Source organism: Oryctolagus cuniculus, chromosome 3 (assembly GCF_964237555.1).
Source record: "Oryctolagus cuniculus chromosome 3, mOryCun1.1, whole genome shotgun sequence".
Taxonomy (NCBI): Eukaryota; Metazoa; Chordata; class Mammalia; order Lagomorpha; family Leporidae; genus Oryctolagus; species Oryctolagus cuniculus.
The window spans coordinates 109,903,496-109,930,561 of NC_091434.1; the positions used below are offsets into that span (position 1 = coordinate 109,903,496).

The 27,066-nt window shown below is 41.8% G+C and overlaps 1 protein-coding gene across 3 annotated transcripts in view; it reads left to right on the forward strand.

Moving 5' to 3' along the window:
• The window catches only part of NCKAP5 (NCK associated protein 5), a 1,120,879-nt gene that overhangs the window by 55,821 nt on the left and 1,037,992 nt on the right, over nucleotides 1-27,066 (forward strand). Inside the window, exon 1 of one of the 3 annotated variants that reach the window (XM_051849620.2) lies at nucleotides 18,165-19,039. The exons of the other annotated variants lie outside the window; for them this stretch is intronic. The gene's annotated coding sequence lies outside the window, so the exon portion shown is untranslated. Of the gene's footprint in view, nucleotides 1-18,164; nucleotides 19,040-27,066 lie in introns of those variants that run through there. 3 annotated transcript variants of the gene reach the window in all.

Here is a 27,066-nt window from a genome sequence, read left to right on the forward strand (position 1 = left end):
CCCACCCCCACTACAATCAACAAAGCGAGACAATTCTCTTTGGGACGACTGGGGGCTACTGATTCTTTCTGAGAAGGCCTCAGCATGCTACCTTCTGGAGAAAACTTTCTGACAGCACCTATGCTGAAGTGCTTCTCGGCAGTAAGTTGCATCATATGTGAACTTTTGAAAAACACTGATGAGCAGATATTATGGCACAATGATAAAGACCCTACTTGGGACAGCTGCACGCTGAATCTGTACCTGGGTTGAAGTTGTACTTATGTTTCCAATTCCTGCTTCCTGTTTGTATATACCCTGGGAGGCAGCAGATGATGGCTTAGGTAATTGGATACTTGTCACGCACGGGGGAGACCCAGGTAGAGTTCCCTGCCCTGGCTGTGTGGGCATTTAGAGAGTGAACCAGCAGATGGAAGACCTCTCTCTCTCTCAGTCTCACTGTGTGTTGTGTGTGTGTGTGTGTGATTAAAAAAAAAAACAGATCTTTTGGGGCCAGCACTATGGTGCAGTGGGTTAAAGCCCCAGCCTACAGCACTAGCATCCCATACGCGCACCAGTTCGAGTCCCGGCTGCTCCACTTCTGATCCATAATCTTCCTGCTAATGCTTTTCGGAATGCAGCAGGAGATGGCTCAAGTCCTTGGGCCTTTGCACCCATGTGGGAGACCTAGAAGAAGCTCCTGGATCCTGGCTTCAGATCAGCTTAGCTTAAGCTGTTGCAGCCATTTGGGGAGTGAACCAGGGGATGGAAGACCTCTGTCTTTTGTCTCTCTCTCTCTCTGTTTTTCTGTCTCTGTAACTGTCTTTCAATTAAATAATAAATCTTTAAAAAAATCTTTTAAAAATACTTATTGGATGAACCAGTAGGGTGAGTATAACTTAAGTGAAAGGAAAGGAAGTATTTGCAGTGCATTGGTGGAAATAGGCACCAGCAGGTAACCTGAGCTGAAGACCCAGGACTAAGCACTGAGTTGGCCCTCGTTCCTGCCCCACTCCCTCCTCTGGTGTTCTAAGTAACCTGAGAGGCAAAGGTGTCAGCTGAAGCCCTGGGAGGCCATACTTGCTATTCATAGTGTGGTCCACCCATCAGCATGATCAGCATTACCTGGGAGCTGGTTAGAGAGGGTTGGAGCAAATGTCAGTGCTAGTGCAAGAATAGCAGGACCCCCAGCCCTTAGGAGCGTGTTTTAGAACAAATAGAGTCAAGAAAGAAGTCAAGACTGTGCCCTTTCCTTATCCTAGCATGACTGATGGGAAGAAGACATTGTGCAACATTTGCTTTTTTCAGATAAATGCCACTACAAACACAACTGATAATGACATTTTTGAATAATATGAAATGAAGAGTCAGAAGATTGTTGGCTTCCTAATATAAAATAAAAGGTCAGGGAATCTTATCTATATTATTCACTGACATATCCCCAATATCTGTCTCATCTTTATCCCCTTTTCCCCTATAAGCACAGGCAAACTCTGCAATAGCTTGAATAGGGCAGCCTGTGTTGCAGCAGTGAACAATTCTCAGAGTGATTTCTCACGCACATGCAAGGTAAGTGTAGTTCAGCAGAGGAGCACTACCGTGAGCCTCCTCCGGGAAGCTAGAGACCCAGACCCATGAAGTTCTGTCTCAACATGTGCTTCTCAGGCACCATGGCACAGGTAACTCAGCTTTTAAAATCTGCTAGAAAGAATGGATATTGCTTCCATTCAAATTTCTTTGGCCAAAGCAAGTTATAGTTGCTCCAAACTTCAGATGGAGCAGAAGAGTGAAATTATCCCATTTATCCAGAATCATTAGAGAACTATTTAGTGAACCATTGTAATGACTATCAGTGCTAAATAGAGCTTAAGAATCTTCTATGGAAACATAGATGACAGAATAATATTTTATTAATTATGGCAAATACATTTTTCATAATACTTTTTTAAAGGTTTATTTATGTATTTGAAAGATTACACAGAGAGTGAAGGAGAGGCAGAGAGAGAGGTCTTCCATCCACTCGTTCACTTCCCAATTGGCCGCAACGGCTGGAGCTGCGCTGATCCAAGGCCAGGAGCCAGGAACTTCTTCTGAGTCTCCCATGCAGGTGCAGGGGCCCAAGGACTTGGGCCATCCTCTACTGCTTTCCCAGGCCATAGCAGGGAGCTGGATTGGAAGTGGAGCCACTGGGACTCGATCTGGCACCTATATGGGATGCTGGCACTGTAGGCCAGGGCTTTAATCCACTGTGCCACAACACTGGCCCCTCATAATACTTTCTTTCTGTCTTTCTTCTTCTTCTTCTTCTTTTTTTTTTTTTTTTTTTTTTTTTTTTTGACAGGCAGCGTGGACAGTGAGAGAAAGACAGAAAGAAAGGTCTTCCTTTTCCTCTGGTTCACCCCACAATGGCCGCTGTGGCCGGTGCGCTACGGCCGGCTGGCGCACCGTGCTGATCCGAAGCCAGGAGCCAGGTGCTTCTCCTGGTCTCCCATGTGGATGCAGGGCCCAAGGACTTGGGCCATCCTCCACTGCACTCCCTGGCCACAGCAGAGAGCTGGACTGGAAGAGGAGCAACCGGGACAGAATCCGGCGCCCTGACCGGGACTAGAACCCGGTGTGCCGGCGCCGCAAGGTGGAGGATTAGCCTATTGAGCCGCGGCGCTGGCCATCATAATACTTTCAAATGGTGGAATTTAAAGAAAATTTAAATTTGTTTTTACATAAATTTGTATTTTGCATTTCAAGAAAACATTCTCCATTTCAGAAATATATCATTCTGGTTGTTCCTTTTCTGATTTTATTCTCCCAAAGCATGAAATATTCCCCTTCTTCATTTCTTTAGATGTTTGTGATATCATTTATGGATATGTGGGCTGGATCTTGTAATGTTAGATAGATTCATAGCTGATGAATGATTTGAGGTTGTTTGGATGGAGATCTCTAGAAGTGTGCCAAAGTTTTCTCTCTCATTCAATATTTTTTTATGAATCTAGATGAAGATATGGAAGGCATGCATATCATATTTTCAGATGACAGGACATTTGGAGGGCTAAGTCACATGCTGGCTTATGGAAAATAAACAAAGGCCAGTAAAGCCACAGGATGAAGTTAACAAAGACAAATGAAACCTGACTTTCAGGTTTAAAAAATAAATACTTTATGTATTTACATATCACTTTACTCCAATACAGATATATGGTAACTCTTCAAGATACAGGAAATCAAGTGAGGTGATTTAAATTAAAAGTAGTTGAGGCCCAATAAAGAAAACAAATGTTGAGGCCAAGAAAGTGTCATGAAAGGAATTCTAGGTATGTATCTTAATGATGGATTTTGTATGGAAAATGCATAAAAATGAGATTGAGAGATATAGTGTTCATGGTGAATGAACCAGGGTTCAACATAGCTCACTCAAAATGGTTCAGGACAGGAAAGATAGGTCAAGGTTAGCTCACATTTCAGTTCTAACTGACTGGTCAATAGACTCTTGGAGCAGCATGATAGGAGAGGTTCAGAAACCAGGCTTAATGGGAGATGATTTCACCATATAGCAGTCAATATGGGAGAGGTGGAGAGGTGGCATTTGTGTTGGATATTTCTAAGATATAGAACAGAACCCTTCATTTGTGCTAGAGAAGGTGCATAAACAGAGAAGCAGATATCAAAGCAAAGCGGTCAGGAGTGAGGAATTTGACTAGGATTTAGTTATGTGGCAGGCATGTTGATGGGTTCATGGAACACTCATACCAACCACCAACCCTCTCCTGGTGTAGACTGTTCCCTTGAGGGTGTGTTTGGAACCTAGTGGATGTTGGAATGGGTTTGAATAGTTTGGCCAAGGAAAGCTAGACAGTGATAATGTGAATCTTGCCCTTCAGAATTCCCAGCAGTGTCAGAGAATCCTGATTGTGGTGCTTTGTGCTCCCATTCTCCACCTTGGATCCTCTCATATCTTTTCAGTGCTATTGCAGATGTTATCCAAGATGGAGTGGAGGATTGGTCTCTTCTGAAAATTGCTGGAGCATCCTGTACCATCTGTAGCCATCACCCTCAGGAGTGCTGAATATGGAGATGAATTCTGAGTTTACCTTGACCAAGTTCTGGGCAGATTATCTCCTTCTTGAAAATACAGAACCTGAGGAGAGACTTAGAAGGAATGCATAACATGGGATGCAGGTATATCAAGTAACTTTAGTGGTATAGGGTGTCAATGAAACCTAGTGAATTAAACAACAAACTTTTCTTATTTCCCCTGGTCTTGTGATTTGGTTGGTGGCCATTTATTCTGGCTTTGGTATTCTCAGCTGATCTAGGCAGTTGGCTGGTGGCTTGGCTGTAGCTAAGTGGTCTAGGAAAGACTCACCCACATGTCTGGTTGTTGGCTTGATTTCAGTTGGGTGAGACATGTCCATGCTCATGTTCCCAAGAGCAGCTATGGAGGGGAAGTGCCAATGCACAGTACTGGTAAAGTCTCTGAATCATTTTCTATCATTCCATTGGCAAAACAAGTCAAAGTTACTAAGATCAAATTCAAGGGCTGGATATTTTGACTCTACCACTCCACCTTAGTGGGAACTACCAAGTCACTTGACAAAGAGGCATGTTTATGGAACGGGAGGTATTCGTGGCCCTTTTTTGCAGTCTGCCACAGAAAGGACGACTAGCTTATTCACGCTAAGAAGCCAGATTAGTTTTTCCAGATTGTACTTCTATCCTGTGTTTTATAATTGAAACTGGAATCCTGATTTCCCATTGAAACACTTTCAAGCATGCTTGGGTCCCTTATGGAAGGTTTATTCCTGGAAATTGGGCCCCTATTCTTGTTCTACTGGTAAAGTTGAACATTCAGCTTAATAAAAGATTTTCAAAAGGACAACTCTTTTGTAATTTTGGGCCTGCCTCCCTTGTTGGCTGAAATGAGGCTGCGGAGATGGACTAATATTTTTCCTTCTCTTAATTCATTCCATGCTCTGGCAGTAAGAATTTCTTTCTGAGGTAGATACAGATGATAACCTCCTGATTTGAGCTTGCAGTTTGCACTATTTCATTTTTGGCTGGTTATAGTCAGAACTCCTATTTTCATTATAGAGCCAAATGATTATTTATACTTCTCTTGGATCATTCTTTATATGCCATTAGCAATGACATGCAAAGCACGGGGGATAGAATATTTACATCCCAAACCCAGAAGTGAATATTCTCCCTTTGGCAGATACAATTGCTCAGGGCTATAAGACCTGGTAATAAAGAACCATATGTCAGTGCCGGATTGTGCATTGATGCAGCAATGGCTTTTGAGCAGCTGAAGCCCTAAATCTCCTGGCTTCTCACTCCATGTCTGAGTGTGGCTAGGAGTTGGCCGGGTGTTGCCTGTTAAAGAACCCTGGAAGATGATGAAGAAACATCTCTTTGTTTTTCTCCTAATGAATTACTCTTTAGAGCCGTTATAAATGGAGAGTTGTTCTAACCTACAGCATGGCAAGATTCAGGGCTCAACACAAAATATTTATTAGTCAATTCAGGGCATTCTGAACTTGATGGTTGCCCCAGTGATCCTTGGAGCAAACGGCATGTTCCCTGGCCTCAATCAGCTTATAAACTAATCATTGTGTAAGAGAGGGCATAAATATCTATAATAGCAGGGAGAATATACTGACAATATTGCCCCTTCCTTGCATTTTATATATAAAAGTGTAGAGAAAGGAATATGAAATTCACAGGAAAGTAGGAAAACTATTCTTTGAATTACATTCATAGCACTTATTACACAGGACTTACACATTGATTTTCGTGTCCCCTTGAAGGAAGATTCTGAGACTGAGTTTTATCATCTCCAGTGCCTCTCAAAGTATCTGCCATCTGATAGAATAGGTGTCAATAAATGTTTGCAGAATGAATAAAAGGTTGAATGTCTTGATTCAGTTAGTAGCAGGAGGAAAAGCTTTGTGGATGTGGTAAAATTTGAAAGGTACTTCAAAGAATTGGCAGATATCAGTGGGCTTGAGAAAGAACACATTTACAGTAAAGGCCAAGGAATTAGTGGAGAAGTGGGACTGGGAAAGTACAAGACATCTAGGAGAAAAATCAATCCAGTTTGGCTGGAATATGGAATACATATTTAGGTTCTAGAGCTTACAGGTAAAGTTGAGTTGTAGATGAAACCATTGAAGGTGTGTCATTGTTCCTCCTCTTCCCTCTTTAAGGGATAAGCTTCAGCTGATCCATCCTGTCCTCTAATTCTAGCCAGACACTTGGGCAGTGTAAGGTGAGAGAGTGAAAAGCCAGCAGTGATGTCCATGGTGCCTGAACCCCTGGGTAGTGACCCCCATCATCACAATCCTGATGGCATGTCAGATGCTGTGCTGACTCCCTAGTGGCCATCTTGTCTCATCCTTGCAACAACTGTAATTCTTGCTTTGCCAGAGAATGCAACACTTTCTACATGGAGATATTTTGGTTATATGTTGGATCTTCCCTTTGTAGACCCTGATAATTTCTATAAAGTCTTTGTCTTTATCAGATGCATAGGATTTTATATATATATATATATATATATGTATATGTGTATATATATATATATATATATATATTCAGCAGAGTTCACCATAGTGGCATAGTGGTTAGGAACAAGAACTGCAGCTATACTATCTAGGTTGATTTTGATGCTTGACATGACTATGGCAAGAAACCTAACCTCTCTGTGCCTTAATTTCCTAACCTGTAAATTGTGAATAGTGTAATAGAACTTAGCTCATGGTGCTGTTATAAGAATTTTTTTTTTTTTTTGACAGGCAGAGTGGACAGTGAAAGAGAGAGACAGAGAGAAAGGTCTTCCTTTGCCGTTGGTTCACCCTCCAATGGCCGCTGCGGCCGGCGCGCTGCGGCCGGCGCACTGCGCTGATCCGATGGCAGGAGCCAGGAGCCAGGTGCTTCTCCTGGTCTCCCATGGGGTGCAGGGCCCAAGCACCTGGGCCATCCTCCACTGCACTCCCTGGCCACAGCAGAGAGCTGGCCTGGAAGAGGGGCAACCGGGACAGAATCCGGCGCCCCGACCGGGACTAGAACCCGGTGTGCCGGCGCCGCTAGGCGGAGGATTAGCCTAGTGAGCCGTGGCGCCAGCCTGTTATAAGAATTAAGTGAATTGTTATTTGAAAACTAATACTTTATTGAGTTGTTGTGGTAACAATCTACATTTTATAAGTAAGGAAACTCAGGCACAGAGATGTTAGAAACTTACTGAACATCACAAATGGAAGCCGTGTGCTGACGTCAGACTTCCAGCTGTATCCCATGAAGGAAACCATGCAAAATGATTGCATCTTTCGTGATTGCAGCCTTGGCATAGTCTTGTCGGAGAGTGACCCAGGCCTATAAACTTACAGGACTTTTTTTGTTTGTTCTTTAAAGATTTATGTATTTATTTGAAAGGCAGTGTTAGAGAGAGAGAGGGAAAGACAGAGAGATGTTCCATCGGTGCTTCACTCCCCAAATGGCCACAATGGCTGGAGCTGTGCTGATTTGAAGCCAGGAGCCAGGAGCTTCTTCCAGGTCTCCCACATGAGTGCAGAGGCCCAAACAGTTGGGTCATCTTCTGCTTCTTTCCCAGGTGTCTTAGCAGGGAGCTGGATCTGAAGTGGAGCAGCTGGTGCCACAGGTGGTCGCTTTACCCACTATACCACACTGCTGGCCTTGAGACTTTATTTTTTGTACTAACAGTTTTTAAACTACTACTAATGCCAAGAAAGGGCACCAGTTCTTTGCTCAGTGAAATGCTATTAATCACCTTCTCCATGTAAGGGACAGAAGTTGGGACTTCAAAAAGGCACTTATCTCCCCTGTTCCTTGAGGGCTGGAGCAACTGGGAATGGAGACTTACAAGGTGTAGCAGGAAGTGAGGACGGACCTGTTTCCCTGAGATATAGGCAAAGGCAGGAGTATTGGGAGGATGGGCCTGTTTCCCTGAGATATAGGCAAAGGCAGGAGTATTGGGAGGTTTGTGTGTGTCTATGTGTGTGCGTGCACATGCACTTGCATATAGAAGAATATGTCCAAAGTGATAAATAAAGAAAACAAGCACAGTTCAAAGACTGAATTTGTACAGGTTAGAAATGAGGCATAGAATTGGGACAGAGTTTGTAGGAGTAAAGTGGACCCCATGACTTCATCCAGAAGTCAGTATATAGTTGTTTTTTTTTTTAACTTTTATTTAGTAAATATAAATTTCCAAAGTACAGTTTATGGATTACAATGGCTTCCCCCGCCCATAATTTCCCTCCCACTCGCACCCCTCCCATCTCCCGCTCCCTCTCCCATTCCATTCACATCAAGATTCATTTTTCAATTATCTTTATATACAGAAGATCGATTCAGTATATATCAAGTAAAGATTTCATCAGTTTGCACCCACACAGAAACACAGAGTGTAAAATACTGTTTCAGTACTAGTTATAGCATTACTTCACATTGGACAACACATTAAGGACAGATCCCATATGAGGAGTAAGTACACAGTGACTCCTGTTGTTGACTTAACAATTTGACACTCTTGTTTATGGCGTCAGCATAGCTGTTTTTTTATTTTTTTATTTTTATTTTTATTTTTTTACTGTTTCCATCTTGTGCTGTTCTTGAGTGAGTGGGTAAAATTTTTGCAGAGGTTAGCTAAACCAGTAACTCTACAACATTTGGGACAAAAAGCTTTTTTTTTTTTTTTTCACCTCCCATTGTTCATTTCCAAAGTGTCCTATAAATATCAAGTAAAAAGCTCTTATACATGTGTATTGGGCCAGTGTTCTCCTAAAGGTGAAGAATAAAGGGACTCTGCCCTAGAAGAGGACCCTCTAATTATTATTGCACAATTTTGATCCTTGGCTTTGAAGTAGATTGCTTCTCTTTTGGTCCTTTATTGATTTCATCTTTGAAAGTTTTTAGTTCCCATATAATCATCATTTTGCACACTCATTGCTAGATCTCTGTATACAATTGATGTTATATATTTTTTCTGCTTCTTATGCATTCTTAAAGCTATTTTTGAGTTAAAACAGATAAATAAATAATAAGTAATTTAATTATGTATCTCTTCCAGATATCTTTGCTGGAACTGAAATAGCTATTTCCTAAATTGGTCATATTTGAACAGTCAAAAATTAGCTCTAGCTTTACCAAGAAATTTCCAAAACTTTTTTCTTAAATGCTTTTTTTTCCCTTTTTAAAAAAAAATTTTTGACAGGCAGAGTGGACAGTGAGAGAGAGAGAGAGACAGAGAGAAAGGTCTTCCTTTGCCATTGGTTCACCCTCCAATGGCGGCCGGCACGCTGCGGCCGGCACACCATGCTGATCCGGTGGCAGGAGCCAGGTGCTTCTCCTGGTCTCCCATGGGGTGCAGGGCCCAAGCACTTGGGCCATCCTCCACTGCACTCCCTGGCCACAGCAGAGAGCTGGCCTGGAAGAGGGGCAACCGGGACAAAATCCGGCGCCCCACCGGGACTAGAACCTGGTGTGCCGGTGCAGCAAGGTGGAGGATTAGCCTATTGAGCCGGGGCGCTGGCCTTAAATGCTTTTCCTATAACTTAATGAAAGCAACAAAAGTAGAATGGAGGGAAGGTATTGAAAAATAGCCAATAAGGATGATAAGAAAAATGTTCTTTATATGAAGAGACTTGAAAGATTAAGTTTTTCAGTTACAATTATATATGCAAAAGCATTCTTGTTTTTGCTGCTCTATTTTAAAAAGACTTATTTATTTATTTGAAAGGCAGAGTTACAGAGATTCAGAGGCAGAGAGACAGAGAGAGAGAGAGAGAGATTGAGAGAGAAGTCGTCTATCTGCTGGTTCACTCCCCAAATAGCTACAATGGCTGGAGCTGGGCTGATCTGAAACCAGGAGCAGGCACTTCTTCCTGGTCTCCGATGTGGGTGCTTGTGACATCTTCCAAGTACTTGGGCCATCTTCCACTGCTTTCCCAGGCATGTTAGCAGGGAGCTGGATTGGAAGTGGAGCAGTCAGGACTCCAACCAGTGTCCATATGGGATGTCAGCACTGCAGGCGGAAACTTATCCTTCTATGCCACTGCACTGGCCCCAAGGATGTCAGTTAAAAAATTAATCACACTGGGTGAGTCTGGTGAACAAAATGACTTGTGAAAAATGTGTTTTTTGTGGCTTCATTCAGTTAGAGTTGGAATTCAGCATATTCGGTCCAGGGGCTTGCAGAACAACTAAATAATGTTCCTTACCATGACAATCCACTTGCAGATTAAGAGAATGACAGTTGGATATTCAGTGTGTGGTTATAATGTCTCTAGGTCCAGAGAAGAGGTGTGTGAGTAAGATACCCCAGATGTTTCATACTGATATTTTAATCCAGTGAAGAAAATGGAGGGGAAGAGGTTTTAACATGAATTAAGGACCAGACATATTCAAATTTTACTCATAATGTCTATGTAATGGAGTGCTTCAAAAATTCATGGAAATGGAATTAAATGATGAAAATGAGAAGCCCTCCGCACCCAGTACTTTTGACAAAACATGTTGAGTTGAAGATATGGTGAATCAGAGAGGTTAAGTCACTTGCTCAAGGTCACACAGTTAGTAAATGGCAGAGCACAGGCTGCCTCTAGAGTGTGTGACCATGAAGACTGCTGTTTTGCCATTGCAAACTTGCCTTAGTCTGCATGGAAGAGGTTTCATCTTTGGTAGGGGGATACATAGTGGAGATAGGGGTTTGGACAGCAGGTCAACTTGATACGCCTTGAGACACTCAGGCCCAGAAGCTCCCACTTCTTTCCTTTGCGGAGGCTGCCTGCAGGCCTGACCTTTTCTCCCTCCCAAGGCGTCATCTCTGTGGAAGGTTTACCCTGCTAGTGAACAGCCAAGGTAAGTTCCTCAGGCAAGAACTGCCCATCAAAAAAAAAAAAAAAAAAAAAAAAATTCTAGGATTTCAAAAAGCAAACACCAGTTTGTTGTTGAATTTATTCAGCCTTGACAAAAAAAGGTCAGTTTGTACATCATGCTTCAGCAAAACATCGTTCAGGACAAAGAAACAAAAATAAACAAGAAAACCTTAAGACATCCCTGCGATGCTGGGCATCTGTATAGACCTACATGGGTGCTGAAGAAAAGATACCTCTGTCGATTTTAGAAAGTAGGAGAAGAACCAAAGAGGGCAATAAAGTGAAGCCAGATGGACTGTGTACAGTTTCCCAGCTCCCAGAGCCCTGAACAGTATTGTCATGAGTTGCAGGGTAGGCAGTGTTGAGGAGCTAGGTGGCCTGGGTTTGAATCATGGCTCTACCACATATGCAACTGGAGGTGAAAACAGATAATGATGCCTCTGTTCTTCCATCTATAAAATGGAAGTAATAAAAGCCACTACTTCCAAAGAGCTATTCTATCTAAGGTGCTTGGAATAGGGACTGCCAAATAGAAAGCATGTGTGAGTGTGGCTTGGTTCTCAAACATGCTATTGAACTGTCTTCTCAACTCAACAGAAAAATCACTAGAGGACACAAGTGCTTGCTTTGATCCTAAGTGTTAAAATAATCAGAATCCCTTACCAAAATACGTTTTAAAATCCCATAGCAATTATTCTGTATCATTCACTACTTTGAGGAATTCTTCAATGGTTAAATAGAATGAAAGTTGTAAAAATATATTTGTTTTCAATACATCATGCATGGCAAACATGTATGATGTATCATTAGTGTGCATTTTACCATCATACATGGCAAACAGTAATGTATAGTGAAGGCATGTTATTGCTTTCAAAAATATCGTTGGCCGGCGCCGTGGCTCAATAGGCTAATCCTCCACCTTGCGGCGCCGGCACACCGGGTTCTAGTCCCGGTCAGGGCGCCGGATTCTGTCCCGGTTGCCCCTCTTCCAGGCCAGCTCTCTGCTATGGCCAGGGAGTGCAGTGGAGGATGGCCCAGGTGCTTGGGCCCTGCACCCCATAGGAGACCAGGAAAAGCACCTGGATCCTGGCTCCTGCCATCGGATCAGCGCGGTGCGCCGGCTGCAGCGGCGGCCATTGGAGGGTGAACCAACGGCAAAAGGAAGACCTTTCTCTCTCTGTCTCTCTCTCTCACTGTCCACTCTGCCTGTCAAAAAAAATAAAAAATAAAAAAAATAAAAAATAAATATTGTTAAATTGTTTGTTCACTCCTAGTCTCTAACAACTCTTTAAATATTGTTGGTTTAAACTGCTGTCATTGAATCCAAAGGCAATTCAGAGTTCGTCTGTCTCTGTCTCTTCTTTTCTCTTTCCTGACCGTACATCTTTATCTATTTACTTGATAAACAACATGTGAATTCCCTGGTGTTCAATAGCCTGCCTATTTCACTAAAATGTTGTCTCATCCACCTCTGAGTCTGTTTTGTAAATGCCTAGTGAGATTTATTTTCCCTAGTGGTTGGAGCTTATGTATTTTACCAAGGCAAACCCCTATGCAACAAAGGGGGGATTATTTGCATAAAGTAAGTGAACCTCATCAAATAACCCCATTTATTATCATAGAACTAACCCCGTGCCATGATCCATCAGCAGAGAGCCTCTGGCCTTTCCCACTTTGGGTCACACTAGATTGTACTGCCCTACTGGTAGCCAGTTTTCTCTGAAATCAGTACCTTGCTTTCACCCCCAGAGTCTTCAACCTCCATAAGCATCGATTTATGGGGATGAAGAGTCTGCCATTGAAAGTCCTGCTGCATCCAGCATAGAACAATTGACTGTTACTTGTGTGAATGTCCTGCTTGCTTCTTGTTGCTTGGGTTGGAGTTGGCAGGCAAGTGGTTTAGGGAGAACACAGATAAAGTTGACTTTAAATCTTGGCACTGACAATTTTTGGTGATGGCCATTTGTGTAAAAGTGTTGGTACATCTAAGCCTCAGTTTATGAATCCGGAGAATAAAGGTATATACCATTTCCCTCATAGCGTTTGATGAAGATGAAAGAGGTAATATGTGTAGTATCCAGTGCAACATTTGCTTGGCAGGTACCAGTCAAATGCTTCCTACCTTATTTTCTCTCACTCTTCTTCCCTCCCCCCTTGCTTCCTTTTTTTCTTTCCTCCCTTGCTTCTTTTCCTTCCTCACATGTGATCTTCAGTTTACCCAGGGTTGATTTAGTGATTCTAAATTATAGCCCTAGGGTGGTTGTGCTTTTAAGGATCTGAGATAGAGTTAGCTAGCTCCAGAAACCTGAACATCAACATAATATTTTCCCATCAGCCTCTTTTCCATTCCATGGAAAGCTTCCCAGCAAAGATGAAATTATTAACCCATTTCATTAAGTCTCATCTTTCTCCAAAACTTAGTGATCAACTTACCTTGTCTTTGAGAATGCTTGTGTCATCTCTTTAGCAAAATTCTTAGCACACAAAGAAATTTGGCCTTTTCAATAGGTGCTCAAGAAATTATTGATAAATTAGAGCTATTATGGCCAAACTCCAAGAGCTTATGGGGCATGAGACACAAATTCGGACACTAGATGTTTTAGCAAACATATTCGTCAGATACACCAATATTCCTGCTTCTGGAAGGACAGCAAGGTGTCTGTTTAAGAGCCTGGGCTCTTGAATCATAGTAGCTCACCTGTATCCTCCAGAGGTTCTCACCTGTAAATGGAGGTTGATAATAAGGTGATTTGGGCGTACATTAACAATGCCCTCTAAGGCACCTAACACACAGTCTATCATATCGTACGAGGAACAAACATTGACTAGTTCTGAGATGAGCTGAAAACCATCTGTTCTGGGCTGAATAATGTTCTCCCCTTCAGATCCACATGTCGAAGTCTGATACTCAGAATCTTGGAATGTGGCTGTATTTGGAGATAGGGTCTTTAAAGAGATAATTGAGGTCATATGCATAGGCTCAACAATCCAGTATCACTGGGGCCCTTGTCAGAAGGGAAGATTTGGGCAGATAGACATAGCAAAGACCATGGGGAGACATCGTGAGGAGGCAGATGGCTATCTACAAGCCAGCCACACTAACAGCTTGAAGTTCTAGCCTCCAAAACTGTAAGACAGTAACTTCTGTTTATATTCCTCAGTCTGTGGAATTTTGTCACAGCAGTCCTGACAGACTGTACTAGCCCACCCAATGTCAACCCCTCTTTTCACTCAGCCCTGGGATCCCAAGAAGGACCTGGTACTCAAAATTGGCCCCATCAGTGATAGTCTTGTTTTACTCCCCATTATACAAAATTCTTAAGCCACAGGGCCATGTTTCTTTTTTTTTAAGATTTATTTATTTATTTGAAATTCAGAGTTACATGGAGAGAGAAGGAGAGGCAGAGGCAGAGAGAGAGAGAGAGAGAGAGAGAGAGAGAGAGAGAGAGAGGTCTTCCATCCACTGGTTTACTCCTCAGTTGGCTGCAATGGCTGGAACTGCACTGATCCAAAGCCAGGAGCCAGGAGTTTCTTCCAGGTCTCCCTCATGGGTTCAGGGGCCCAAGGACTTGGGCCATCTTGTACGGCCTTCCCAGGCCATAGCAGAGAACTGGATCAGAAGTGGAGCAGCTGGGTCTCGAACTGGCACCCATATGGGATGCCGGCACTGCAGGTGGTGGCTTTACCTGCTATGCCACAGTGCCAAGGGCCATGTTTCAAAGATGATTTCTGCTATAGGGAGGGGGAAAGTGCTTCACTGATATCGTTTAGTCCACTTTCTGTTTTCCTTGATTTCCTAAAGAATCAGGGAACCTGGGCTTTTGACTGTTTTCTCAATGATTTGGCCATCAGTCTTGCATAGATTTTCTTGTTTTTCAGAAATAAAGATCTTGTTTCTTCATCCATTTTCTCAGATTCTTGGCTGACCCAGATTTGTCCCAGAGTGCTCTATAAGCCTCCTGGGATGCTATGCCTTCTGTGGATGAAAATGTGGTTAAGTGTGCACCTTCTAATCATAGTCCTTTATGGCAGATAGGATAACTACATCTATACTACTCACTGGGAAGTTGAGCCCCACTCAAGATCAGTGCCAGAAAAGTCATGAATAAAGTGTCTGGTTTGTTTCTCTATAGCACCAAGACCTTCCCATTACTATACAGAGCCCTTCATTTTGCTTTTATAGTTATGACCCTTGCCCTTCCTATAACTTCCGAACCTACCAGATCCTTCTATAAGGTTATCTTGCATTCTAGAACATGCTTTCTTGCTTGATGGCTGCAACCCAACCTATGTGTTGATGAGGCTTCATACTGACTATCTGTAGTCAAAGAAATCTCCGGCCTATTGATGTCTGTAACTTAGAGAGTAGAGAAAGAAGGGAAGTATAAGCTGATGAGCTCTGGCAGGAAGTTAAAACAGGATTACTTTGCTATTTTGTGGGTATCATGAGCTACTCGAGGCTGCCTCTAATGTATGGCAGGATTACCAGGATACTTACCAAAGCTGGGCAAGTGACAGACAGAAACTTCTGCCCCATGGTCAAAGAATGTCTTCATGTCCTTATCCTGTGATAGCTAAGCCACAGGTCATGTAAAAAAAATTGGATTTCCCATGCATGCTTAGTGCTATGCATGGGAGTGGTTCCTAAGGCTAAGTCAAGGAGGTAAGACACCAGAATGAGGATCACATCTGGAGGTATCAAAGCAGCCTGGAGCCAGGAAGATATTTAGGAATCAGTAGGCAAGTCAGGATGGGAACCACTTGGGCAGTTGAAAGTGGGAACATGGGTAGCAGAAGGAAGTGAACAATGGGTACATTATTTTATTGACTTTCTAGGAAGTCATTAATCATTTCTTGCCTCCATTATCCTTTCTTTCTTATTTTTATTTACTTTAAAATTTTTTTAAAGATTTATTTATTTTACTTGAAAGTCACAATTACACACACACACACACACACACACAGAGGTGGTGGGGGAGGTCTTCCATCCGCTGGTTCACTCCCCAATTGGCCACAAAAGCCGGAGCTGTGCCAGGAGCCAGGAGCTTCTTCCCGGTCTCCCATGTGGGTGCAGGGTCCCCAGGAGTTGGGCCATCTTCTACTGCTTTTCCAAGCCATAGCAGAGAGCTAGATTGGAAATGGAGCAGCTGGGTCTCGAACTGGTGCCCACATGGGATGCTGGCACTGTAGGTGGTGGCTTTACCCACTATGCCATAGTGCTGGCCTTACTGTTATCCTTTCTAAAATAACAATAATTTGGAAAACCAAATCTCTAAATTCCATTCTGTTTCTATAATGCTAGCTAGCTAGTCGGTTTTATTTAAGTATCAGAGTTACAGTATGTTGACAGATAAATTTTGCCAGCAACAAAATATACTTGACATGTGACACCAACTTCTATTACAGAGGGAAATTTCTTTTTTTGTATGGCTTTTGCTAAGGCCAGCATCTGGCTGTAAGGTCAGGTCTTGAAGGTCACTTTTAGGAGCAGAAGGTGATATATACCTTCTCATTGTTAGTTGTTGGGCCCCCTTAAGTGGATCAGCATTGCCTTTGAGGTTTGGGACTGACTTGAGCCTTGTCAAACCATAAACCACAGAGCTAGGATAATTTAAGAATGGATGACAGCTATATGGAACTTTCTGCCCATAGAATGACATACTGAACGCTGATCATTTGGGAAACAAAAATCTGAGTTGTTTAGTTGAAGTAAAAGGACACAAGAGAGAGTGAGCCATGCCCTGGCTCAGGACAGAGGAGTTACAAAGCATTAAGTTATTCCTGCCTCCTAATTTTACTGGAGAGTTCTCTCTCCTAAATAACCTTCCTTGGTGACTCTGAAATCCAAGGCAAAATGTTGTACAAGACAAGAGAGAAAGTTTTTGTCACGTGCACCCTCAAGATAGTCTTTCCAGTGCTTTTCAAGTCCAACCATGTGTTGAATCAGAGGGATATATAGTACCTCTGTCAGGACCAGCAATATGTAATATGCCAGGCCTAATGCAAAATGAAAACATACAGCCCCTTGTTCAGAAGTTAAGAATTTCAAGATGACACCAGCACAGCATCAGTCTCAACACAGATCCCTTCTGAGCACAGGGCTATGTGCGACTGTGCAGGTTGCACACATGTGGTGCTCCCCATTCCTTTCTCCCATTCTTCTGTTTCTGTGCTTTTCTGTAAAGATGCCTATTTAATAAGGGTGCTGGTTTTAGATTCTGAACAGTTGAATAAATCCACACAAACAACTTGGGCCTATCATTCTTTTGTCTTGTATGATCATGTTGTGAACCACAGATGATTTTATTGGAGTGAGGAAAAGGCATCAGAACAAATTTGACAATGTTCATTGGCTCACATTTTCCATAAAGAGGCAAGCTCAGGGTGCCAAGATCCTACTGGATATATTGACTTTAAATCAGAGGTTCTTAATAAGAGGAGGAATCATGATTTCCTGGGATACCCAGGGATTCTAAATCTGTAAGTGTGATTGACATATGTTATTGGAAAGACTTTTTAACAAAAGAGTATCAAAGGAACATTTGCAAACTATTGTATTTGTCATTTTATCAATCAGACAACTTATTGTACCATTATTTTATTTTTGAGCACATATGCACATATGTACAAGTATCTGCTCTCTACCCATTGATGTTAGAATCTGTTTAGGCTAGGCCGGTGCTGCGGCTCACTAGGCTAATCCTCCGCCTGCGGTGCCAGCACTCCGAGTTCTAGTCCCGGTTGGGGCGCTGGATTCTGTCCTGGTTGCTTCTCTTCCAGTCCAGCTCTCTGCTGTGGCCCGGGGAGGCAGTGGAGGATGGCCCAAGTGCTTGGGCCCTGCACCCGCATGGGAGACCGGGAGGAAGCGCCTGGCTCCTGGCTTCAGATTGGCACAGTGCGCAGCCGTAGCAGCCATTTCGGGGGTGAACCAATGGAAGGAAGACCTTTCTCTCTGTCTTTCTGTCTCTCTCTCACTGTCTAACTCTGCCTGTCCAAAAAAAAAAAAAAAAAAATCTGTTTAGGCTGACTTTTTTTTTTTTTTTTTTAGAGTGTTTTAAACTTTGATTTGGCTTGCAAGTGCTGGGTGGTGATGATTATCCACTTTGACTGAGGGTGAATTTATTTGTGGCTAGATCTAGCAGAGGCCACAAACTAATTATTGCAACCAACCAAGAAAAATAAAGGGAATGAGGAAATGCCACAAGTATTGACAGTATTTATTGTAGCATATGGCTAATGTATAAAGAAGGAATGGAGCGAGGTATCTCAGGGGATCATTCAAAAGGAAAATTACTTGAATTAACTTTTCAGGCAAACCGAATTATGCAGTGTACCCCTCCTGTAATGCTATACAGAGTCAATGTTTGTGAAAAGTAGAACTGGGGGCTATAAATCAAGCCTTTCAGAAGAACTGTTGTGTCTGCAGGGATATATTTTTCCTTTGCTTTTCTGGTTTTTAGATGAATGAAGAATGTTCTCAGCAAATTATTAATTACTCCTGCTTGCCTATAGAATTGAGTTCACTGTAGTTATGTAGGAGTCAATGGTATTCAAACTGCAGCTTTTGATGAAGTAATCGGCTGCTTCTGGGGCCCCTTTCAGCTGCCCTGGGCGTGCTGCACATGCAAACGACTGCCAAATGGATTCTTTCGACATTCCAGCCAATTAAAATACATTTAAAGTGCAGCTGGTGGAGAGGCAAACTGTGCGATTGTGCAGAGAATTTCAGGGCAGTGAGACAAAAAACAAACTTTGCGGAACTCAGCTCAGGCAGCCTGGTAAAGGTTTCAGACAGAGGGCATTGGAGAAAGTCATAGAAAGAGGCTATCTTTAGCCCCCATCAGAATCAAAGATGACACTTTGAGCACCTCCTTAAAGGACACAAAAGAAGACAGCGTGTTTGTTAGGGTGTCAGTTTTCTCTCCTTGCCTCTTGAATCTCTGGGTGTTGGCTGGTTGCCCACTGTGGTGCTGCATACAAATATTGACAGAACACAGCACTGTTTGTTAAACCTGGTCTGGGGAAGCCAGTGATTAAAACTCTTGAAGGAAGATTCGAAAACCCCAGGAACTCTTCTCAATAGCCTTAGAACCTTGACTGAATGAAAGAGAAAGCAAAGAGAGGGCTAAAGTGAAACATTCTACATCCCTGTCTGCTATGCCTTTTCGGTAAGGACATAATCTTCTTTTCTTTTTTTCCCCTTGAATGTTGATGTCAGTGTCCATGAGAGTGTTCAGCGTGCTCAGCGCTCTGGTCTAAGCTCTGATTTGCAGAGGCACAGTTTGCCTGTGATTTTTCACAGGACGTGAAGAGATCATACTCACTGTGCAAATAGACACAAGACATTATGCAGCACGTGGAGTTGGCGAGCACTTTTCCAGAGTTCAGGATGGTGCCTTTTAAAATGTTTGCCCTAGCTGATTGGTTCCAGGATTTGGTACTGTGTGTCCAGGTATCTGGTGACTGACAGCAAATAGAGTCCTCCTTGGAACCAAAAGTTAGGATCTACATGCTTATTTAACTTTTAATTTCATTTTAAATGTTGTCTGATTCATTCTACTGCCATTTGTTTGCCCCCATGCAATGTGAATAGTGTTGTTTTGATCTTTTTTCCCTTCCTGGGTTAATATTCAATAAAATCCAAGCGTTCTAGTTTATAAAAGCAAAGCAGAAACATTTAGAAATGCTTTGATTTACCCTGACTTTCATTGGAGAAGCTGTTGACTTGGGAATTAATTCAGAACCATTCCTTTCTTAGCCTCTAATGAGGCAGGTGCGATTGTACTAACTCTGTGGTACTGCAAAGTTAATAAACACCCAACTCTGTGGTCAGATTGCAATGCCCATCTTTAATTCCTGACAATGCTAAGAGTATGTCTAAGCAGGGGAAATTGATTCCTGCCTGCCCATTGACCAATGATAGAAGTACAAATTCCTAATTGTTTCCTATCTTAGCTTCTCATGGTAGGTCCTTTCTGAGCTTCAGTTTTGTTCATTGCAAACAAAGAATCTCACACATTTCATGGTGAAGGATCATATTGCAGTGTCCTTAGCTCAGTTAAATGCACTTTATTAATCTTTAATGTGCCAGTAGCTCTGAGGTTGTGCCAAACTGAGACTTTCCAAATTCTCCAAGCTGTCTCCTGCCAACATAAATGGTGGTAGATCCAAAAGGGATATTTTAAGGAAACTTGCAATAGCAAAGTTTTATCCATTAAGTTTGTTGTGAGTCAATGAAAGAAATCTTAAATAAAAGAGGTTTCAGAAAGAACTGCATGAATTCTATACCCTCTGAGTGAGAGACCTACTGGGTAGAAGCCATCTTATACACATTGTGGTTGCTAGTCCAGGTAGGGTGAGGATAGGTGTTCTACTGTATGTGTATGGGGTTTTGTTTATGAAATGGATGTTGTGTGAATGGGAATATGTGTGAACATGGAAGGCTTTCCTGCCTATGGCATTGTCTGAGCCCAGAGAAAAACAAGGCTACACATGTGGTGTGCCTCCTGTCCAATGCAGCCATTTCAGACATACCAAAAGAGCCAGAGATGGGCGATGGCCACAAATGCCCAAGTCAACAAAAGTGCAGTTTGCTACAAAAGTAAGCTGGGAATGGTAGAATTCTAGAAACTAGATAGCAAGGTGACTTAATGATTCTGGTACTCTGTGAATCCATGTTGCACTGGCTGGATCTTGGAGCCTGCAAGGCTGTGACTTCCTGGGGATCTGAGTTGCTCATCAAGCTGAGGAAGGCAGGGTGAGTGGTGGGTGTTCTCTTTGGGGATGCAGGTAAGAGACAAAAATTATCTCTACCTTTAGATGCAGATCCTGTAAGCAGGGACTTCACCTCTCAGGACTGAAAGGAGGGAAACACTCAGGTAGAGTTGGGCAGAGCTGGAAGGCCCTTTCTGACTTACAGTCCATGATTCAAAGACCACAGATATGTGCAGGCAGAAATGAGGTGGGATCAAGATTAAGGGTTTGCTTCAAATAAGCAGATGATGTTATTGCTTTGTAGTTAAATTCAGTTTCTTTTGTGGCCTAGAACAGTGGTTGACATACTCCAGAATGCAGGCCAAAGTTGGCGCAATGTGTTTTTTGTAAATAAAGTTTTATTGGAGCACAGCAGTACCTATTTGTTTACATATTGTTCATTGTTGCTTTGGAGCTACCATGGCAAGGTTGAGGAATTGCCACAGAAACTCTAGAGTGCCATGAAAGCCTAAAACATCCCTAATATGGCCCTATACAGGAGACGTTTGAGAGCCTAGACATGTAGAACAATGTTTCTCAAACAATCTGTGGTGAAGAATAGGTTTCACCTCTTTGTTTTAATTGCTAATATGTTGTGACTGATAGTTTTATAAATGAATGATATGTAATGCCAAATTGCTGCAAAATTTTTTAGTATTTATTCTTAATTTTTGTACTCAATAAATAGCTCACAGACTGATTACAGTCCTTGGATTACACTTAGAGGAAGGGTGGCCCTTGTTTAAATTTCCAGCCTTGTCTTGAACCAGTCTTCCCATGCTGCTCTCTTCTCTGAGGAGTACATGCAACAAACTCTTGCCCATCACTGGGCCTTTGCTCTGGCCTTTGTTTGCTCTCCTTGGAAATTTCTTTCCCTAGGTCTTCACTTTACTCCTCCTTTCCTTTAGGTCTTTGCTTAAATTCTATTGTTAAGGGAGTTCCCTTTACCACTCTGCTTGAAACCTTTCCCTTTCTGCTTTGGTTTGATGGGATTGAGTGTGTACCTGGAAGGTTCCCTTGTAGAAGGCTTTTTGTCCTTCGTGTGGAGATATTGGAAGTAGCGCAGTCATAGGTGTTTCACTATAGTAGCACAAAACAAGACTAATGCATTCAACTTGTATCAGTCTTTGCATCATTTATTACAATCAATACTACTCCTGTTTATTTGTTTTTCTTATTCATTTCTCAATGTTGGTCCCAGTGTGGTAACAGATAATATAAACCATGTTGAGCAGTTTCAGGAGAAAGAGCTTTCATGCTGGTTTTAGGTGTTATATAAAACCTTGCAGAAGCAGGGGGAGCAGGCAGAACTTCCAAGAGTAGTGCTCTGAAGAACACGACTGAATTGACAACTGCATGTCTGTTATTCTCATGTATCTATGACTAGGAAGTTGAGGCCACCCCTGCTGGCTCCAGGATTGTACTGCCTTGGCCATTATCTCCTCCATCAAAACGAGCATCTCTGCTTTTTTTAAATTTTATTTAAGGAATACAAACTTCATGAATTTGATATATACAAATTTGGGAACATGGTGATTTTTCCTTCTCTGTTTCTTGACTCATATGAAGCTAAGAAGAGAATCATGGGGTCTTAGCTACAGGTGTTGTGGAATACCCAGCAGTTCTGACAGGAATGGCAGAAACATAGCATCTGTGTCATGTCCTCTGCTTTAACATCCAGATGCCATTGTGGGGATCTCCTTGGTGAAATATGCAACATGGCAGAACTGGAACTTTGAGAGAGTCAGGGAAATGCTTGACTTCAGATCTTAAATATTTGAGTTTTTTCATCCCTAATGTTGGGATAGACTCAGCAGAATCTGCCTCCATTCCTTGCTGGAAGGTAACCTCCATGAGGGTAGGGACCTGTTCAATAGATCCATGTCCCTATGCCAATGCTAAGATTAGTGTAATGCCTGACACAATAAATATTGAATGTGTGAATACATGCATGAATGATTGACATGTTCCCTGGAAGTCTATGATGTATAAGAGTTAACATGTGCTACACGTGGGGAAATCCAAATATATGAATCAGTCTAAGAAAGATTTATATGGTGAGAGATGGAAGACTACTTATAGGTTATAGCCTCCCTTTACAACATTTCTTAGTTTTTAAAATTGAAATATTTAATGCAGCTGCAGTTAGTCTGCTATGGAGTGGGTTTTTCAGGTTACCACCTAATACTATCATTTACTGAGGGCCTATTGTGAGTTGTGCACCACATGTATATGTTATACATACATTATCTTGTCTACCAAATACCAATGAAATAAGCATTACTCCAGAGAGGAATTAGAGGCTTCCCCAAGCTTCTCAAAGAGCTGGTGAGTGGTGGAGCCAAATTTAATTCCGTAGACTTTCTGAAACCTACATTTGCACTCTTAACCTCTAGTTATCTCTTTGATTATCATCCATTCACATAAGACTGTTTTGTTTCCATGTTAGTAGTTAGTCTATTGTATTAATCTACTTTGTGCCATAGCAAAGTACAATCTAGTCATCTAGACTAAAATATCAGTGTAAGGACCTGTTCATCACTTTACTGAATATCAGCCATGAATTTGTGGGTCTGTAGATGAAGGCTTAGAAGGAGTAGAAGAAGAGAACTACAACTTCAGTAGTTAAGAGCAACAAAAAGCTTCTCTTCAGACAAAACTCCTAGATGATACAGTATTTCTCTTGTAGTTGCACAATATACACACATGCTATATGTTTGCTTAAAATTTTCAAGTCTTTGGGTTCTATTTTATTGAAATTCTACTTTTCATTATCTTTATTAAGCACAGTGAGGTTGAATAATAGTGACTTGTTACTTGGTTATAGAAAATATGTTTAAAACTATTTTTACATCTTAAATTTTGAAGCACTCATACAGATCCAGTTGAAGAAAGAGGCCCTGGCAAAAGGTGGGATAACATGATGAGATAAACCATTTAAAGCCCTGTTCTAGTGCCTTAAGAAAGCTAAAGGGAAAGAGAAGCTCTTTTGAAATGCTAGAGTAAGGACCTTTGAAAATCTTTTTCTCCATAAAAGCAAAGGAAGACTGCTCTGAAAAAATTCGTCCAAATCAATGCATTTGGAGCTCAGGAAGTGAACAGCCTGAGGAGCATTTATTTGGAATGTGGAAAGAAATCAGCTGAATATCAGCAAGAGCAGCTTTGTGGCATTTAACTTGCCCTTTTCCCAATAACCTCTCACCGAGTTGAAAACTAACAGTTTTGCAATCATAGTAGTGGAAGGGGCAAAGTGTCGTTCCTACAGAATTGTCATGATCCAACCTGTAAGATCCCTGGACACTCTCGCTCTCAGGTTTTATCTTTATTTGACTTGTTTCAAAATTCTCTCAGTGTGAAAATCCTTTTCCCTAGGAAAGTTCTCAAATCAAATTTGTGGAACAGCACACATTGTGTTAGTCTTAGGAGAAGGAGAGATAAGAATAGGAAGAAAAACATCGAAAGAATAATGTTTATCAAAAGCATTCCACATTTGATAAAAGACATGAATCTACATATCCAGAAAGCTCAATAAATTCCAACTAGGATGAACTCATTGCAAGGGAATACCATTCAACCAGACTATATAAAGAATACTTATAACTCAACCATAAAAAGACAAATGACCCAATTAAAAATGGGTAAAGAATTCGGTCATTTCTCTGAAGGAGATATGCAAGTGGCCAATAAGCATGTGAAAACATGTTGAATATCATTAATTATTAGGGAAATAGAAATTAAAATGAAATGTAATAATATTATGTGGCCACAAAGATGACTATAATAAGAAAAAAATTAACATTTCATTTTTACAAAAATGTAAAAAAAATTATAACACTTATGCATTGCTACTAAGAATGTAAAATGGTATACTCAGTTTTAAAGCAGTTTGGCAATTTCTTAAAATACTAAGCATAGTGTTTCCATATAATCTGACAATTCCACTCCTAGATATGAGAATCATAAACATATGTCCATGCAAAAACTTGTGCATTAATATTCCTAATTTTCTCATAGAAGAAGTATACATAATTGCCAAACAAATGGAAAGAAGCCAAATGTCTGTCAGTTGTTGAATGGATAAACAATATGGTACTTCCATAAAATGGAATACTATCCAGCTATATTAAAAGAATACTAATTCAAGCTGCCAATGAGCCTTGAAAACACTATGCTAAGTAAGCAAAGCCATACTCAAAAGGCTACATACTCTGGGATTCCAGGTAATTGGCTAAAATAAGAAAATTCATAGAAACAGAAAGTGGTTACTAGGGGTTAGGATAAATTATACTGCGGAATGTTTGAAACTCGAGTTCCTGTTTGGGGTGATGAAGTGTTCTGGAATTAGTGATGATGGTTGTACAACTCTGATATACTAAATATTCTGTACTGTTTCAGAAGGGAAAGTTTATTAAATGTGAATTACACACCAATAGAGGCGTTATTTTTTAAAATGCTAATGGAAGAAACCAGAGTGATTGGACATGCCTAAGTTAGGTCCACCCTTCCATTTCTGAGCATGAGGAGCAATTCAGAGGTCTACATATCTATCACATATCAGGTATTTTAAGTTATAAATCAAAGAAATACATTTTTAAAATATGTTCTAGTTTCCTGCTAGAACAGTTTTGTCCTATTAGCAATGGTAAGTCACCAGGGGTTTTAATTAGGACAGTGTGGCCCTGTCAGGTTGTGAGTAGAAGGGAGCCTGGGGACACAGTAATAAGCTATGGCTATGGTCTCACAAGAGAATGAGGAATACTCAAACCAGTGGCAGAGGTATGGACAGAGTTTGACAGATACACAAGCCATTCTAAAAGCTACATCAGTAGAGATAGATACGGAATGAAATAGGGAAAGAGAGGAAAGAGAGAGAGGCTAGCTGATATCTATTGTTTTCGTGACTGGGGATGACATGCAGGGCTGTTTTTGGAGTCACTACCATCACACAGCACCAGGAAAGGCTCATATTTGAGCTAAATTCTCATTTTGTTGATCTCACTGCATTTAAGCATTTCTGGGAGAAGCAGATATTACCATGACAGATAATTGGATGTAGTTGAGGAAATATGCAAAGGTAAGAGGTTGAGTGTGCTATTAAGGTTTTAATCTTAAATTAGCAGTCATATATTTTCAGTGAATTCTGCAGGAGCTAAGTTTTGGCCAAATTTTAAAGAAGATAAAGATTGCAATTCTCTCCATTTCAATTCTGCCGAAATGTGCAGATCTTTCCTCTTTGTCTTGGTTTTGAGGAATCTTATCACAGGGCCATCTGTTGCCTCTTTTTGGCTTATTTCACTCAGCATAATGTTTTCCAAATTCCTAACAGGGATCACTTTTCAGTTAAAATTTAAACACCTAAGAATAATTGTGTGTTAATTACAGAGTTCAACCAATGGTACTAGAACAAAAAAAAAATACTAAAATGGATAAAGTATTACATTGTACATCAACCGTCAAGACAAGAGCTGATCAAGTCACTGTTTCTCATAGTGTCCATTTCACTTCAACAAGTTTCCCCTTTGGTGCTCAGTTAGTTGGATTTTTTTAAAATTTATTTGAAAGTCAGAGTTACACAGAGAGAGGAGAGGCAGAGAGAGAGAGAGAGAGAGAGAGAGAGAGAGACATCTTCCATCTGTTGGTTCACTCTCCAATTGACCACAATGGCTGGAGCTGCACCAATCCAAGGCCAGGAGCTGTGGGGAGCAACCTGGACTAGACTAAGTTACTCGAATTAAGACTTATTCTATGCATCTGCTCTCCCACAATATGGCGCTGGGAGAGGAGTAAACAGCTTCTACGCAGCTGCCTCCAGTTCAACCAATAAACTGTAGGACCTGCTCCTGATTGGAGGAGAGCAGCGTACTCGGTGTCTGGGTAGCAGAGTTGGGATTGGTGGAAGAGGACTATAAAGGAGGAGAGAGCCAACATGCACCAGGAACATCTAAAGGGAACACCTGAGGAACATCTGAGCAGCCCCCGAGAGAGCTGGCCTGCGGTATGCCGCTCCCCCGCGGAAGTGGGGAAAGTGGCAGGGGGGCCCGCCCCTCCACGGAGGTGGAGGGACGGCAGCCAACCCGGGGAAGAACCAGCAGCAAACCTGGGAAGGGCCGAGCAGACAAAAGAACAGCGCAGGGTCCTGTGTCGTTCCTCCGTGAAGAGGGGGAGCGACAAGGAGCCAGGAGCTTCTTCTGAGCCTCCCATGCTGGTCCAGGGGCCCAAGGACTTAGGCCATCTTGTACTGCTTTCCCAGGCCATAGCAGAGAGCTGGGTTGGAAGTAGAGTAGCTGGGATTCAGACGGCACCCATATGAGATGTCAGCACTGCAGGCTGTGGGTTTACCCACTATGCCACAGCACTGGGCCCGTGATTCAACAGTGCTTATAAGAATGTATTTTAAAGAAATAATCAGTTGAACAACAGCACAGTGGAATATTGTGCAGCC